The sequence below is a fragment of the Anabrus simplex genome, chromosome 4 (assembly GCF_040414725.1).
Source record: "Anabrus simplex isolate iqAnaSimp1 chromosome 4, ASM4041472v1, whole genome shotgun sequence".
NCBI lineage: Eukaryota > Metazoa > Arthropoda > Insecta > Orthoptera > Tettigoniidae > Anabrus > Anabrus simplex.
Window position 1 is genome coordinate 218236313 of NC_090268.1, and position 17334 is coordinate 218253646.

The 17334-nt window shown below is 43.2% G+C and overlaps 1 protein-coding gene and 1 pseudogene across 1 annotated transcript in view; one reads left to right on the forward strand and one right to left on the reverse strand.

Annotated features, from left to right (window-relative positions):
* Positions 1–17334, reverse strand: part of LOC136872592 (inactive dipeptidyl peptidase 10) — a 782685-nt gene that overhangs the window by 579499 nt on the left and 185852 nt on the right. The gene's annotated exons all lie outside the window — the stretch shown is intronic.
* LOC136872590 (prostaglandin reductase 1 pseudogene) lies at positions 6414–7733 on the forward strand (annotated as a pseudogene).

Consider the following 17334-nt stretch of genomic DNA (forward strand, 5'->3'; position numbering starts at 1 on the left):
GCGATTGGACAACAACTTACTACATGCGCCAAATTATTGTCCATTGCTTCCACTTACTTGTACCAGGCTCCTCACTTTCATTTATCCTATCCGACCTCCCTTGGTCAACTCTTGTTCTTTTCCTACCCCGACGGTATTAGAGCATTCGAAGGCTAGGGAGTCTTTTATTTCCACGCCCTTCGTCGCCTTTGTCTTTCATTCGCCGATACCCTTCCATTCTTTATCTCTGACTAGTGTTATATAGAGTATAGTGCCTAGTTGTAATTCCTCGTAAAACAATGATCACCACCACCTCACAAGAAACCATGGAAATTGTACCGGGCGGTACACCTATGCTCCGCTAATTCAAACATTGCGCCGGTTGAAACTCCTCTACTGGAGAAAGCCTGAACTTTAACTACAGTGTTAATTCTCAAGTTTCTCAGAAGATGTCCCTACTTGTAAATTTTGAAGTTTTCTGAACTGTGTCGTTTTCGATGTATTTTTGTTTTGCCTGTAGTAAGAAGTGTGGGCATTCTCTTCTAGATGGCACTACTGAAGGACTACAATTATGCACCCTAGTGCGAAGTGAACGAACTGTGTTTTTGGAGAAATTTTGGGTTCATAAGTTTGTTCTTTGTTAAATTTCTTTCAGTCATTGTTTAAGTTGGCAATATTAACCCTTTCTTTCCGCCAGTTTTGAATTTGACCAATAAGGAATTTCTGTAATTAATTTTCCACCAATAAGGGGTTTCTTCTTCGTCTAGTGTAGTAGTTTTTGCCATTATCCAATAAAAGGCTTGTGGGCGGGTGTTCTCATTCATGAAAGGTCTCGAATGTTCCGCGAGGGTATATAAACTGCTGATTTTCGGGTCTCTGCGCCACTTCAGTAACATCTATCAGTGTGTAAAGTACGTAGCAGGGGGCGGGAAGCGCCTCTTTCTTCGGGCAGCAGTTCAACCAACAGGTAATGGCCGTTTTATAACTTATTTTCTTGCCAGCTCAGCAGTTTAACCCTCGGGGCGGGTTCGAAACCTTTTACCATGTAACTTTCCTCTAAAATGTAATAGACTCTTGGTATAAATTCTATCTCCTTAAACTACAAATTGGGATAGAGAGTGCCTAACCCTCTCGAGCTCCCTTTCATATTGTTTTTGAGGCGACTACGTTTCTCAACCATTTTTCTTCGTTTCGTAATGTAATAAGTTTTCCTATCGTGTCACCTCTTTAGTATGGGATTAGCCCTTGCATATGCGGCCTAGTGCCAAATAGGTTTTTAAAGAAATGTATTAGGAGTGAAGTTTCGCCTCCTCTCAAGTTGGTATTTTGGAGGCCATGTAATTGACCTGTTTCTTTACTTAATAGGCCTCAGTAGGTTGGGTATTTTTACCCCTGTTTTCATGTACTTGGAGGACAGCTTGAAAGTAGAGTTTGGTGTGGCCTTTGATAGGCTTGAACTTCATGAGCGGGTTGCTCTTTCTTAAAATTTTGATTTCTGCGTGCCTCGAGGAGGCTTTACTGTGTAATTGGGAGCAAGAGCTCCTGGGCATGATTGGGGTCTTCTGCCCCTTTGTTGAATCTCGTATACGTGTCAAGTTGGGCTTATAGCTCAAGAAGTGTGTGTCTGGCTCTCGGAGCCCAAATCCTGTAATCACTGTAGTTGTACATTCTCGATTTGTTGCTAGGCTACTAAGTACCTGTTATATTTGTTATTTCTTGATCTTAAAAAGAAAATATAACCTTGTTAAATTTTGAATTAACTTTAATTTCGTAGATTGAGACCTGTTCATCCCAGCACCTTCTTTCACCTCTGCTAATCCACCAAACTACGGTAACAGAAATATTAAATAATATAGTCGTACTAATAGCACATATGGCTATAATAATAATACAATGAACAGCATGACGATATAAATGAAGATAACAACAACGATAAAATAACAAAAGAAGGAAATACAGTGAAAAATGAAATGGCGTATGGCTTTTAATGCCGGGAGTGTCCGAGGGCAAGTCTTTTGATTCGACTCCCGTGGGAGACCTGCGTCGTGATGAGGATGATATGATGACGAAGACGACACACACACCCAGCGAAATTAACCAATGATGGTTAAAATTCCCAACCCTGCCGGGAATCGAACCCGGGACTCCTGTGACGAAACGCCAGTACGCTAACCATTTAGCCATGGAGCAGGATGTAAATACAGTAAAAACATACAATTAGCAAATAAATTTTTTCATTTATTAGGCAAATATACTCATTCGCAGTTCACTCATCATACTAGTCAGCTGGAAACAATCCATCTTAATTAATCTCGTACAAGAACGCATCTTTTCCAAACGTACTAGGATCAATCCTCTCCCACGGGTCTTTTTTGGCGAAGTGATCCGGTGGAGAAATGCAACTACAGTAAATACCTAGGTGTTATCCTAGACAGAAGACTCGCCTTCAAAGATCATATTAGTTCGATTTCGGCTCCAGCGAATAGAAATTATCCCTCTCATGAAAGCCGATCAAGGCCTAAATCTAGAAAACCAACTCACACTGTACAAGACATCCCTTCGACCAATATTAGAGTATGCCAGTCTGGTCTGGGGAATGGCAGCCAATACCCACCTGGATAAGGCGCAGCGCGCCCAAAACCGTGCACTGCGTCTCATATCTGGTGCACAATGGTTTGAACGGAATCGAGACATCCATCAATCCCTAAGGATTGATGAGATTCGAACCAGAATAAAGAAGACGTCCCGGAAATTCTTTTCTGGACTAATCAACAAGCCCAATCCCCTCATGTCGGCGATGGGCAATTACGATACCCTTGGTCTCCGCTATAAGTGTCCCAAGGTCGTCGTAGATTAGTCGCCCCCAAAAAGGGCGCAGGTCACATCCTGACCAGTTCCGATTCCGTTCTAACAGGTCCCCTTACCCAACATCAATGCAGCTTTAGATCGTTTTAGATAACCTTGTTAAGAGATAGCACCCAAGACCTTATTCCGGTCGGAGGGCTAAAATCCTCAACGGATCCGGTTCATCCGGATTCCATCTGAGACTTGGAGACATGGAGTGTATGGGCAGTGATGCTGAATAGGAGATGTAAGTAAAGATAATTTAGAACTCCATGTTGAAGGAGTAATGAAATGTCGCATGGCTTTTAGTGCCGGGATATCCCAGGACGGGTTCAGCTCGCCAGGTGCAGGTCTTTCTATTTGACGCCTGTAGGCGACCTGCACGTCGTGATGAGGATGAAATGATGATGAAGACAACACATACACCCAGCCCCCGTGCCATTGGAATTAACCAATTAAGGTTAAAATCCCCGACCCGGCCGGGAATCGAACCCGGGACCCTCTGAATCGAAGGCCAGTACGCTTACCGTTCAGCCAACGAGTCGGACGTTGAAGAAGCGCACCACTCCCTATAATAAGGTGAAATATAAATCTAATACAGGTGTTTGAGCATCTTGCTAATGTCTTGGGATATATCCCTGAGTACAGTTTCAGAAAAATATGTTTGGTTAAATACAGCATGCAACTTCTGGACCGTCTGAAGTGGAAGCTGGATTCAGTGGCATCCGTATGTCTTAAGAATGGCTACATCATACTGCGGTCAGTGTTCGCGGGCATCTTGCAAAGAACACCGCTGAAATCTGTGTACAAATTGATTCCGATGAACCAAGTTGCTGTGTTTGATATTTTTGTGGACCTTTCTCAAGCAGGAAGACGAGAATTTGTCAAACATTTTGAAATCTGAAACATACACGTTTGAGTGTACGCAGTGGCAGCGCGTGACTTTCGTCACTGGGGGTTCAACAGAAGGAAGAATTCTTGTGCCCCCCCCCCCCCTCAAGTCCGCCGGCAAGCCGGTTAGGACCCCCCTTTCCACCACCTGAGACGCGCCACGTGGGAGTATCACCTCTCCCCCTGCTACCCTTGTAATCTTTATTATCCTGGCTCGGGAACAAGATGTTTGTGACGTCTAGGTCGTTCGTTTTATCCTCATTAGGCCGTTACCTAGCATTTGCACGGGCCAAGCGGCATGATTATTATTATTATTATTATTATTATTATTATTATTATTATTATTATTATTATTATTATTATTAGACTATTATTATTATCATGATCGTTATTACTAGGGCCCGGATTTTTAGGTTTTAAACTATTTTATTCCTTGCTAGTTAACTGCAGTATTTTAACTTACTTATCCATTTCATTAGCATTGGAGTAAATTTCTCGAATCTTATAAAACCTAAAAATAACTAAATAAGACGTTAAAACCTAAAAAAAACTAAATGGGCTATTCAAGACAGTATTACGTTATTTTGAAATAGAAGTACCAAATATTAATGAAATTGAATGATTTTTAAAAAAATAAACATTACGCACGACTTTTTGAAATGACTTCATGGTTTGGAACTGGAAGTGGTTTGCAAGTATAACTAGTGCGAGCGAAACAACGTGATACGATACTATTCCACTAGGGTACAGCACAAATCAAGAGACAACCCCCTGGCGTTCACTGACCTGTATCTAGCAGGTACAAGCCCGCCTAACTTGACTTGACAGCTTCAGTGCATCTCTCATTGTGTACGGTCGACTACCGCCAGCTACGGCTGTTTAGCTCTATACACACTATTATGCGACAAACTAAAATTAATTTTCCCTATAAATCAAGTTATTATTGAAGGCAGTTTAAGAAGCTTACGCACCTCATAAGTAGCGATGCCTAAAGGCAAGTCATCATTTGCTTTACGTCGCACCGACGCAGATATGTCTTATGGCGACGATGGGATAGGAAAGACCTAGGAATGGGAAGGAGGCGGCCGTGGCCTTAATTAAGGTACAGCCCCAGCATTTGCCTCGCGTTAAAATGGGAAACCATGGAAAACACTCTTCAGGGCTGCCGACAGTAGGATTCGAACCCACCATCTCCCGATTACTGGATTCTAGCCGCACTTAAGCGACTGCAAAAAAAGTTTGAATGAATAGTATAACTTTAGTAATGATTGAAATGTTCATTAAAAACTATTTCAGGAGGATAAAAAACTTAAAAAAAACTATTTTGAGCTATTAAAAAACTAAAACGTGGTTTTTAAGAACCTAAAAATCCGGGCCCTAGTTATTACATTACAATTTTGCCGTGCTGAGTGGCTCAGACGGTTGAGGCGCTGGCCTTCTGACCCTAACTTCACAGGTTTGATCCTGGCTCAGTCCGGTGGTTTTTGAAGGTGCTCATATACGACAGCCTCGTGTCGGTAGATTTACTGGCACGTAAAAGAACTCCTGCGGGACTAAATTCCGGCACCTCGGCGTCTCCGAAAACCGTAAAAGTAGTTAGTGGGACGTAAAGCAAATTAACATTATTATTATTTATTAAATTACATGTGAGGCGAATGGAGGAGGATAGGTTACCTAGGAGAATAATGGACTCTGTTATGGAGGGTAAGAGAAGTAGAGGGAGACCAAGACGACGATGGTTAGACTCTGTTTCTAACGATTTAAAGATAAGAGGTATAGAACTAAATGAGGCCACAACACTAGTTGCAAATCGAGGATTGTGGCGACGTTTAGTAAATTCTCAGAGGCTTGCAGACTGAACGCTGAAAGGCATAACAGTCTATAATGATAATGTATGTGTATGTATGTATTAAATTACAATTTGCCGGGCTGAGTGGCTCAGACGGTTGAAGCGCTGGCCTTCTGAACCTAACTTCGCAGGTTCGATCCTGGCTCGGTCCGGTAGTATTTGAAGGTACTCGAATATGTCAGCCTCGTGTCGGTAGATTTACTGGCACGTAAAAGAACTCCTGTGGGACTAAATTCCGGCATCTCGGCGTCTCCGAAAAACGTACGAGTAGTTACTGGGACGTAAAACTATTAATATTAAATTACAAAATTACAATTTAGAAATTTACAGCATTACCAGCACATCAGGCAGGTAGAGTGTCCGAGCCATGATCACGAAATGGAAACTCAAGAGACACACACAAACCATTACGCTAACGCTGAAAAACTGCATTTCATTTTAGCAGATCTGACTTTAAAAACCCTTCGAACAGCAGCCCTAATAACAGCACTCTGTGAGATATGATGCCCTATAATGTTGACAGGAGAAACATGGGTTTTAAAGGAATCATATCTTAACATACCGTAACTCGAAAACAGATAAAATTACGGGGATTTCTCGAGTCCCTCCACAGCGCTGTTTTCCTCACTATTCATGTCGTATGGTATTTAATCTGACATTCGCTCACAGCGAGTGTGAGGAGCCTTTCAAATGGGGCAACGCTGCGAATGCCCGATTGGTCAACGTTGGGTGACGTGTCTACTATAGGATGAACTGCGGCGCAGAAAGGGGGAGAGCCTGGGATTGCCCCACAAGTTTCCAAACCTTAGTTGAGAAACAAGTTACACAGCAGATATCAGCGTTTCGACTCAGGGTCTAGTCCTTGTTATTGTGTGTACGGAGCTCGCTGTGAACAGTGCTCAAACAAGTCGATCATGGTGAAGACGAAGAAGTTCATACTCGCGAGGCAGTTCCATGGAGAACCGCAAGAGAGCGACCTGCAGCTCGTCGAAGAAGAACTTCCGCCCCTCAAGGATGGAGAAATCTTGTGCGAAGCTCTGTGGTGCAGTGTGGACCCTTGCAATCGACTGTTCGCTAACAGATTGCAAGAAGGGGATCTAATGCATGGCTTTCAAGTCGCACGAATTACTGAAAGTCGCAACGAAGATTTTCCTGTCGGAAAGATTGTTGTTGGCTACTTGGGATGGCAGACACTCACGGTCCACGATCCTAAGTCAATACCACCCCCAGGATTTGGTCCGGTTTACATCCTTCCAGACTTCGGTGAACTTCCTCTGTCCCTGGCTCTGGGTGTACTGGGCATGCCTGGCAACACCGCCTATTTTGGTTTCCTCGAGATCTGCCAGCCGAAGGCAGGTGAAGTGGTGGTAGTGAGCGGCGCTGCGGGGGCGGTAGGTAGCCTGGTGGGTCAGATCGCCCGCATCAAGGGCTGCAAAGTGATAGGCTTCGCTGGCTCTGATGACAAGGTACGTTGGCTTACGGACGACCTGCACTTTGACGCCGCCTACAACTACAAGAAGACGGACGTAGACACGGCGCTGAAGGAGGCGGCGCCCAGCGGTGTGGACTGTTACTTCGACAATGTCGGCGGCGTGATGAGCAGCACCATCTTAAGTCACATGAATTCCCGGGGCCGAATCTCCGTGTGTGGCAGCATCAGTACGTACAACGCAGATCCAGGAGACGTTCCTATGGTACCGGACGAGCTACGTCCCATACTCCTGCAGCAGCTCAGAGTTGAGGGGTTCAACGTGTACCGCTGGTGGGATCGCTGGACTGAAGGTATTCAACAGATGAAGGAGTGGGTCAAGAACCAAGAGCTTGTCTACCGTGAGACCGTCACAGAAGGTTTTGAGAACATGCCCAAGGCGTTCATCGGCATGTTGAGAGGTGAGAACACGGGCAAGGCAGTTGTTAAGTGTTAAAAGTTGTTCACTAAGTTCACTGTGTGACAGTTGGCTGGGTTTTGATTTTTAACGTCTCCATGATATGCGTGTTATGTGTATGTTCAAAGGTGATGGACTGTAAGTGTTAGTTTCAAAGTGTTGTCATTTGCATTGGTGGAAGGTTTTGTTACTCGTTATAAAATCAGTCTCTGTTCAGTGTCATCATTGCAATAATACAGGCTTGTCAGTTTTGTGATTAAAATATCAGATTGTGTAAAACATTTTATGTGGGTACTAACGTACATTATTTGTACTTAATCGTAATTTGAGGCCCCTTATTACCATTGATTACAATTTTAAGGCCACCTCGGCGTGGAATTTCATTAGAATTAACTTTAGTTATTTGAACAGAATACGCTTTCCCGAATCCGAAAATATATCATGTAAGGTTATTGATGTATGCCGGGACAGGTCTGGTGTTCTATACTGCTTTATATTCCGAAAACAAGTTTTTAATGTTAAAGCCATGCTTTTCAGTGTCGGCTTACTTAATATAACATTAATTTTTCCATACTGTCGAATAATAGATTCAAAGTTATAAAAAACTAGTGCGTGCTTGAAAAGAAAACCATTTTATTAATAACAGAATGGCACAACATCCACACGTTGCTCGCATGCCATATTTTATCAGACTTCATTTGAATGATTATCAAATTATGAAACACCTCCGACCAAGTCGATATGGTCTTGACACCGTGCTTAAGCGGTTCCATTTTCGTGGGTTCTCCATCAGAATGTTGGCTGGCAGGGTAGAAGAGGCCATAGTATATAATTTCAAATCACGAGATGAATTGCCGAAAGCCAGGGTTCAATTCCAAATCTCTCCACAGCATTCATATGTAGTGAAGGCTTTTGAGCTCGTGTTAGAGGACGGTCCGACACCGGATTTCACATCATTTCACACCCGGACTTCTGGAGAACACATGACAATGTTATGGACGAGTGCAAAAGATCATTCGAATGTTTTTCTTTTTCTTTTCTTTTTGCTGTACGTCGCAACTGACACAGTTAGGTTTTATGGCGTCGATGGGACAGGAAAGGCCTGGGAATGGGAAGGAAGCGACCGTGGCCTTAATTAAGGTTCAGCCCCAGCATTTGCCTGGTGTGAAAATGGAAAAGCACGGAAAACCATATTCAGGGCTGCCGATAGTAGGATTCGAACCCACTATCTCCCGGACGCGAGCTCACAGCTGCGCGCTCCTAACCGCACGGCCAACTCGCCCGGTCATTCGAATGTTAACATTTTTTCTGTTCAGCACTATGGTGTGGAACGTACTGGTGTTAGCTTGTTCTAGATATGTATGACTCATAAAGTATCGATGGTAAGGTTAAGGCAGAAACTGGTGTGAAAATAGGAAAGCACGGAAATCATTTTCAGAGCTGTCGAGTCTGCGTATTGGAAGGCACTATCTCCCGAATGCCATAAGACCTGCCTGTGTTGGTGCGACGTAAAGCAACTCCTATACAGAGCCTATCCACCTCAAATAACTCGTGAACCTTTCAACATATCGACATTCTGTTTTCACTTTCAATAATGGCACCAAGGGGCTCATAATCGGACGTACAGTAGGGTAGCCTATTCTTTCATGGCGTCAAGGTCTTCTGGGATAATGGTACAAACCATTTTTCTAAATGGAACTACGTTTTTTCTACACCTAGCCACAAGCCTACAAACATTATAAATTTAGCAGCGTGAATATTTTGAAAATTGGATAAGTAATTCTCAAGAAAATGCATTGTATCCAAACGTGCTTCATTTCCCAGCTTGAGACTACTGCCCTGTTTGATTCGCGCTACGTATGAAACATGAGCTAGCTGTTCACCTTCTTCTGACAGATACTGTGTTCATAAATACGCTATGATAAAAACCGGCCTGAGTGGCTCAGGCGGTTAAGGCGTTGGCTTTCAGAGCCCCAGTTGACAGAGGCGCTCAAATACGCCAGCCCTGTGTCCGTAGATTTAATGGCACGCATAAGAACTCCTTCAGTAAAAAATTCCGGCACCTCTGTATCTCTGAAAACCGTAAACGTTGTTAGTGGGACATATTATTATTATTATTATTATTATTATTATTATTATAAAATTTATTATTTATTACCGTTAATACCGACGTAGGCAACAGGTAAAGGAAAAGGAGATATGCGACGGGTTTCCTTTCTTTTCCTATCCGACTTGGTCATTTCTGCGGAGCATAGGGAGTCCTTCATTTTCACGGGTTTCGTTGCCATTCTGCTTCTTTTGTTCATTCTTCGAAGAACCGAACAACTTCTTTCTTTCCCTTCTGAATGAATGTATGAATGTCGTATGGCTTTTAGTGCCGGGATATCCCAGGACGGGTTCGGCTCGCCAGATGCAGGTCTTTCTATTTGACTCCTGTAGGCGACCTGCGCGTCGTGATGAGGATGAAATTATGATGAAGACAACACGTACACCCAGCCCCCGTGCCATTGGAATTAACCAATTAAGGTTAAAATCCCCGACCCGGCCGGGAATCGAACCCGGGACCCTCTGAACCGAAGGCCAGTACGCTGACCGTTCAGCCAACAAGTCGGACTTTCCCTTCTGATTAGTGTTAACAAGTAATCAAATAATACTCACTTCCACTACATCCATTAATTTAAAACATTCATACTAGGCCTTTCTTTCTTTCTTTCTTTCTTTCTTTCTTTCTTTCTTTCTTTCTTTCTTTCTTTCTTTCTTAACGTTTCTCTGCCTTCTCTGCCACTTTTCGCACAACTTGGTGGGGATGTGTTTCGATCCCTGTCATGCATATCGATTTGGCCCAGTGCTACGGGTAGATGTCCTTCTTGACGTCATTCATGTATGGTTTTCTATTTTCCTAGTGTTAACACTAACCCAGGTCGGTTTTCGGCAGCGATGGGATATGAAAGCGCTAGGACTGGGAAGGCAGCGGTCGTGGCCGTAATTAAAGTGCAAATGGGAAACCGCGGAGAACCATCTTCAGGGCTTCCGATGGTGTGGTTCGAACCTACCACCTCCCGAACGCTCCCTAACAGCTAAGCGGCCCACACCGCGCAGCTAGCTCGTACGGTCCTGTATGGTTTCATGTCATGTTTTCCCACAGAACCTGTCTCCTATCCCTTTTTCATATACCTGTTACCTATGGCGATATTAAATTTGTTAAATCATTCATTTTATCATGGTGTATTTTGGGGCTCAAGATAGCGAATACCTATCTATCAGAAGAAGGTGACCGAGCTCGATTGCTGCAGTCACTTAAGTGCGGCCAGTATCCAGTATTCGGGAGATAGTGGGTTCGAACGCCACTGTCGACAGCCCTGAAGATGGTTTTCCGTTTCCCATTTTCACACCAGGCAAATGCTGGGGCTATACCTTAATTAAGACCATGGCCGCTTCCTTCCCAGTCCTAGCCCTTTCCTGTCCCATTGTCGCCATAAGACCTATCTGTGTCGGTGCGACGTAAAGCCAATAGAAAAAAAAAGTCGATGTAAGTCTGTATGTCAATAGCTAATCAAACAGGGCAGCAGTCCCAAGCTGGCAAATGAAGCACGTTTGAATACATTACATTTTCTCGAGAAAAACTTGTCAATTTTCCTGAATATCACGGTGCTGAATTTATAATGTTTGTAGGTTTATGGCTAGGTGCAGAAAACACCGTAGTTCCATTTAAAAAAGTACATCTCGAAAGATATCGACGCCATGTAAGAATACTGCATGTCCAACTATGAGTCCCTTGATATCATTACTGGACTTAAAAACAGAATGTCGATATTCTTAGCTATTCACGAGTTATTTTAGGTGAACATAATAGCTGAATAACGCTGTATAGGCCCACACACAGATTAATGAAAATTACATCTAATGTAGGCCTACACACATACCATCATTCACTCATCATGATTCACACTGATGGTTTATGCATTTAAGAGGTACCTTCTGTATGAAAACATGAATGACTAAAGATATTTCAAAAATGGCTTTCACGGCCGCAGATCTATCGATCACGGGAATAGAACCAGCTTTTGGGTAGTTAGGCCTTGTGCATTTGCAGAGTTTCGCCCAGTCATGTACCTCTTCCGACATAGAGGGCGGTTGTGATCACCACCACACCACATGGGCGTCTCCGAAAACCGTAAATATAATGTTGTAAGTTCCCGTCTGAAGAACGTATCTACAGTTCATTTACCAAGTGGGTTGATCTGGGCGAAGCTCTGCAAATGCACACGGCCTAACCACCCAAAAGCTGGTTCTATTCTAAAGATATTATTTGTGTATGACTTGACCTGTGATGTGTGAAGTTAAAACCTCTCCTTTCCAACTAAATTTGTTGAGAAATTACTTGAATGTTCGTAGTTTCTAAGAGGGTTTACGTGTTTTGATACTCCATTCTTGCGCATTGCTACCATCTTCATACTGGTCAGTGAGGTGCCAGTTCAGTACAGGTAGAAGGAGATTACGACTTTATCGCATCAATACAAGGTAAGTACTTTAATGAAATATCACTGTAGTATCAATATTCGATGGGATTTGGTAACTTTTGGAAATTCATCCTCGTTCTGTGGGAGTAGCTCACACTACTGCATGTATCTCCTGGCTCTGTAGGTCCCTTCAGGTTGATCAAGCTTTTACTTGTAGATTCTTGTTCCCGCCCTTGTTCTTAATTTATTGGTGCCGGTACTACTGGATGAGAATTTAACTCTTTTATACAGCCGGATGCACTTCCTGAGGAGATGTTCTGTGCTGTTGTGTTGTAGATAGTCCCCGAGCAAAGTAAATTAAATATACGCAGATAATATCAGACTTGGATCCCTCGAACCGAAGGCCACTATGATAACGATTCAGCCTTCCTTTTCCCTACAACTCTTTAGGGCCACCGAGCGAGTTGCCCGTGCGGTTGTGAGGTTGCATTGGGGAGATAGTGGGTTCGAACCCCCCACAGTGGGCAGCCATGAAGATGGTCGTCCCTGGTTTCCCATTTTCACAACAGTTTGTACCTTAATTAAGGCCACGGCTGTTTCCTTCCCACTCCTAGCTCTTTTCTATCTCTTCGTCACCATAAGACCTATCTGTGTCGGTGCGACATAAACCCAATCGAAACACACACACAAAAAAAGGGCAAAGTGTAAAACTTCGTTAACATGAAGTTCAGGAGTTGGTGTCAAACGAATAAATTTAAAGTATTACAATACTGCGTCTCAAGTCATTTTCGGGAGAGAACTTCACGTACGTTTCGCTGTTGAGCACGGGAATGAAAGTAGCTTCAGTAACCTCAGCGGTGATGCAATAAACTACCGAAGGCGGTTAACATTTTCTTGAGGCTACCTTCATTAATAATAATAATAATAATAATAATAATAATAATAATAATAATAATAATAATAATGGCATGTAGGAGGCCTGGTGGAGGTCTTTCGATTTGACTCCGTATAGGAGAATCGTGGGTCCGAAAGGATGGGGCCTTACCTACGATGATTACTAATTTTTAAGAAAATATACCCAGCCCCCGAGCCATCGGAATCAACCAATTGAAGTTCAAATATCCGACCATGCCGGGACTCAAACACGGGATCCCTTGGGCCAAAGGCTAGCATGCTACTCCATGAAGCCGGACAGCTTCAATACTATTATTTTATATGCACATTATTGAAATGACTCGGTAACGTTCACAGCACCAACATCCAAACAAACTAAGATTTGACAATGCTTTACTTTCAGCTACGCGTATTTCGTGCATTCCCAGCAGGGAAACAACTTAGGAACCGAAATAAATAGTGTCAGATATAATGACGCAGGGAGCTATGCCTGAATTAGCAGGGAAGGAAGACGACGATGATAATGATGACGACGCTTGTTGTTTAAAGAGTCCTAACATCTAGGTCATCGGCCCCTACTGTGGAACGAAATGAAATGATAATTGAAATTTTAAAATGTATCCACTGACTAGAATTTAAAACGAATGATGATCAATTTAAAATAATCAGTGGATCTAATTCGCAATGCATTATTTTCTAATAAAATGATAGAAAATATAGATTACGATAGAATAAGGCATTGCATTGAAGTGCACTCATATATAGGCCATCGTTCAAATTCAAGTAACACATTAGAGTACACAAACACATTCTAAGACAGAGTGGTACAAGGGCTGGTACGGGGTCCACTCAACCTCGGGACGTCAGCTGATTGGAGGGGGTTCGATTCCGACCTCAACTATTTTCGAAGTGGTTTCCCACTTCTTCTCCAGGCAAATGCCAGGATGGTACCTAACATAAGGCCACGGCCACCTCCTTCCCTCTTCCTTGTCTTGTCTGTCCCTCCCAGTCTTTCCATTCTCCCACAAGGCCCCTGTTCAACATAGCGGGCTAGGCCCCCTGGGCGAGGTATTGGTCCTCCTCCCCAACTGTATCCCTCCGATTCAAAGTCTCACGCTACAGGACACTGCCCTTGAGGCGGTAGAGGTGGGATCCCTCGAGAGAAAGAAAGAAAGAAAGAAAGAAAGAAAGAAAGAAAGAAAGAAAGAAAATACACTCTATACATGATAAAACAGGCTACTGTCCTTCATAAAACGGATGACATCATATCTCGTAGTATGAGGGAGATGGTACTACGGTGCAGATCAGCCAGGTAAGGACATGTACCACTGTGAGAGAGGAAAGTTCCTTTATGCTTGCCGGGGACCCACCAACCAACCTCAAGAAATATTTATATAGAAGAATTAAAACCAAGACTGTGTCTTCCTATCAGACAAGTTTTTAATTATGCCCGGTGGAGGTGACTTATCTGAACCTAGTTTGAACCCCATAAAGATGTATAAAATCAATCAATCCAATCAATCAATCAATTAATCAATCAATCAATCAACATTCAACTGCATTTAGGACAGTCGCCCAGGTGGCAGATTCCCTATCTGTTATTTTCCTAGCGTTTTTTTTTTTAATGATTGCAAAGAATTTGGAAATGTATTGTTCATCTCCCTTGGTAACTTATTCCAATCCCTAACTCCCCCGCCTATAAACGAATATTTGCCCCAATTTGATCTCTTGAATTCCACCTTTCTTCATCTTGTGATCTTTCCTACTTTTAAAAACACCACTGAAACTTATTCGTCTGCTGATGGCATTCCACGCCATCTCTCCACTGGCAGCTCGAGTAGCTCGCCCCCTTCTCCCAAGATATTCTGTCCATTCTCGAACACAGAATGCGCTGCTGTCGCTGTCACTCTTCGTCACTTTGCAGGAGGGTCCTGCCTCTGACACGGAAGTAGTGAAGTAGTGGCCCCGCAAGAAAAGAGTCATTCAGAAATTGTGCAAAGTATAGTTCATTAATATTCAAGCTTTGTCCACACTCGAACATTGAATGTGCTGCTGTACTATGTCGCTTAATGTGCCGACGTTGGCAAGAGTTGTTGAGTAACCTGTGACGTCCGCACCATGTTCGCTTTCGGAGTAGGGAACCTCTACGACTAAGTTAATAATAATAATAATAATAATAATAATAATAATAATAATAATAATAATAATAATAATAATAATAATAATATGTCACAGCAACTAATTTTATGGTTTTGGGAGGGGCCGAGGTAGTGGAATGTTGTCCCTATCAGTCTACCGACACGAGGCTGACGTAGGCTATCACTTGAGCTGCGCTGTATCGACTAAGCTGGGAGTCAGAACGACCTTCGCTGCGTTATCAGTTGGGGACGTAGTGTGTTCGAGTAACCTTGTATAAAGTCGCAGTCCCCGCCAAGAAGCCACAATCAGTATTGCCAGCGGAACATGCTCAGATTCTAACATGGACATATTTTGAGGCTGGGGGTCTTACAGCATCATAAATTTCCCCGTCAGCACTGTAACCATGGCAACCAGTGTTGGTCTATGTAGCGTCATCTCCTCACTGTGAGCTTTCTTCCTCTAACTAAGAACTTGAGAAAATCTCGTAACAAGAATTAAAATCCTTGAATTAGCCTGAAAACGAACCCGGAGCCTTGGAATGAGAAAGACGCTGCCCTCTACACCACAGGGCTGGCTAATATTAATAACACCGGGCGGGTTAGCCGTGCGGTTAGGGGCGCGCGGCTGAGCTTCCATCTATCTGTGTCGGTGCGACGTAAAGCCACTAGCAAAAAAAATATTAATAACAATTCGATTAAGATTATATTTACCATGCCCAATATGAAAGTGACTGCGGTAAGAGCGTTGCTAGTAATACCATTCCTTATGCAGCTAGTCCCTGTTATGATTGGTGTGAAAATATCGCTCACAAGGTCGGTTGGTGCATGCATTTCAGTGGACTTGGCAGTCTGATATGTTATAGCAATTTGAGGAAAGCAACGGGAAACTACCTAACTTCTCATTTCCCTAGTATGCACTTCAGTGACACTTAGGCTGTCTATGACAGCTGTTGGCGGAGCTGTGGAGGATCAAACCAGCCTTCGGGCTGAATACACAAAATTTACTAGGTCTGGAATGTCTTGCACTTTTTCAAAATGCATGAGCCTTATTTTGTGGATACATTCAGTTTTTTTTTTTTCGATTTATCGGGCCTCTTAATCTCCCCTGTGGGTCAAGTCATGTGGCTACTAAGAAGGGAATAACCAAAGAATTTATAGTCTCGGCCTCATCTTCTACGAAAAAAAAAAAGAATGGTAAGGTAAGGTAAGGTTCTGCCCAAAGGCAGGTCCGAACCTCCGCAGAGCTGAGCCGGAATTTACGTACGGTAGGGTGGTCAGTTCCTTTCCGCTCCTCCATTCCCTTACTCCCACCAACAGCGCGTGGCAATCCATCCAAATCTTGACCACGCCTAATGTTGCTTAACTTCGGAGATCTCACGTGATCCGGTATTTCAACACGGCTACGGCCGTAAAGAAAACAAAAAACAGAAAACAAGAAAACAGGATCATGTGCTTTTCCTGGAAGGGGGGAAAAGTCCGAGTGCGCAGACTTTTAACGATATCCCAGAATACGAATATTCTCTGCCCCCAGTTTCCCTCCACGTGCTATCGAACTAAGACCGACCATGTAATTCTTAAAGATCTACTTTAGAGCAGAGTGTCTCAGTTTGTTACATGCTCATACTTGTATTGGACAGGCGGAAGATTATTTCAATATGGTCGACACTGACAAGAATAGCTTCGATCTTGAAATGAAAATCCACAGCCTGTTTCCAATCATACGACCGGGTCAGGAAATGCAATGAATGAAGCCCCCATCTAGCGGCGAGGATTGGAATTGTGCCGGCTGCCGAAGCCTGTCGTACTCCTCTGGGGCAATGATTAATGACTGACGGATGAAATGAAATTATATTGGAGAGTGTTGCTGGAATGATTGATGGCAGGGAAATTCGGAGTACCCGGAGAAAATCCTGTCCCGCCCCCGCTTTGCCCAACACAAATCTCACATGGAGTGACCGGGATTTGAATCACGGAACTCAGCGGTGAGAGTCCGGCGCGCTGCCGCCTGACCCACGGAGGCACCCAGCTTCGATCTTAACAAATTTAATTTTAAGTGATATATTCAATGATACACGTATATCATGAATAGCCATATATTTAAACTTCTTCCGAAAATTTGAAAACAGTCTTCCGAAATATTGTTTTTGGATCTGGGTGGACTGGCGCCAATGCTATGTATCCCACAATACCACGTGATTTTCATCTATAAGTAATACAGGCTACATATATGCCTGTTGGATGGATTCTTAGCATTTTTACGACATAGTGGTAAGTTTATTTTCACATTATTTAACATACTAATCGGTACTGTTTTACCTTAACATTATTTTAATCCTTCAGAATTTTTTTTTCAATTCTATGGACATTTTACACCAGCTGCTTGTTTTGAAGAA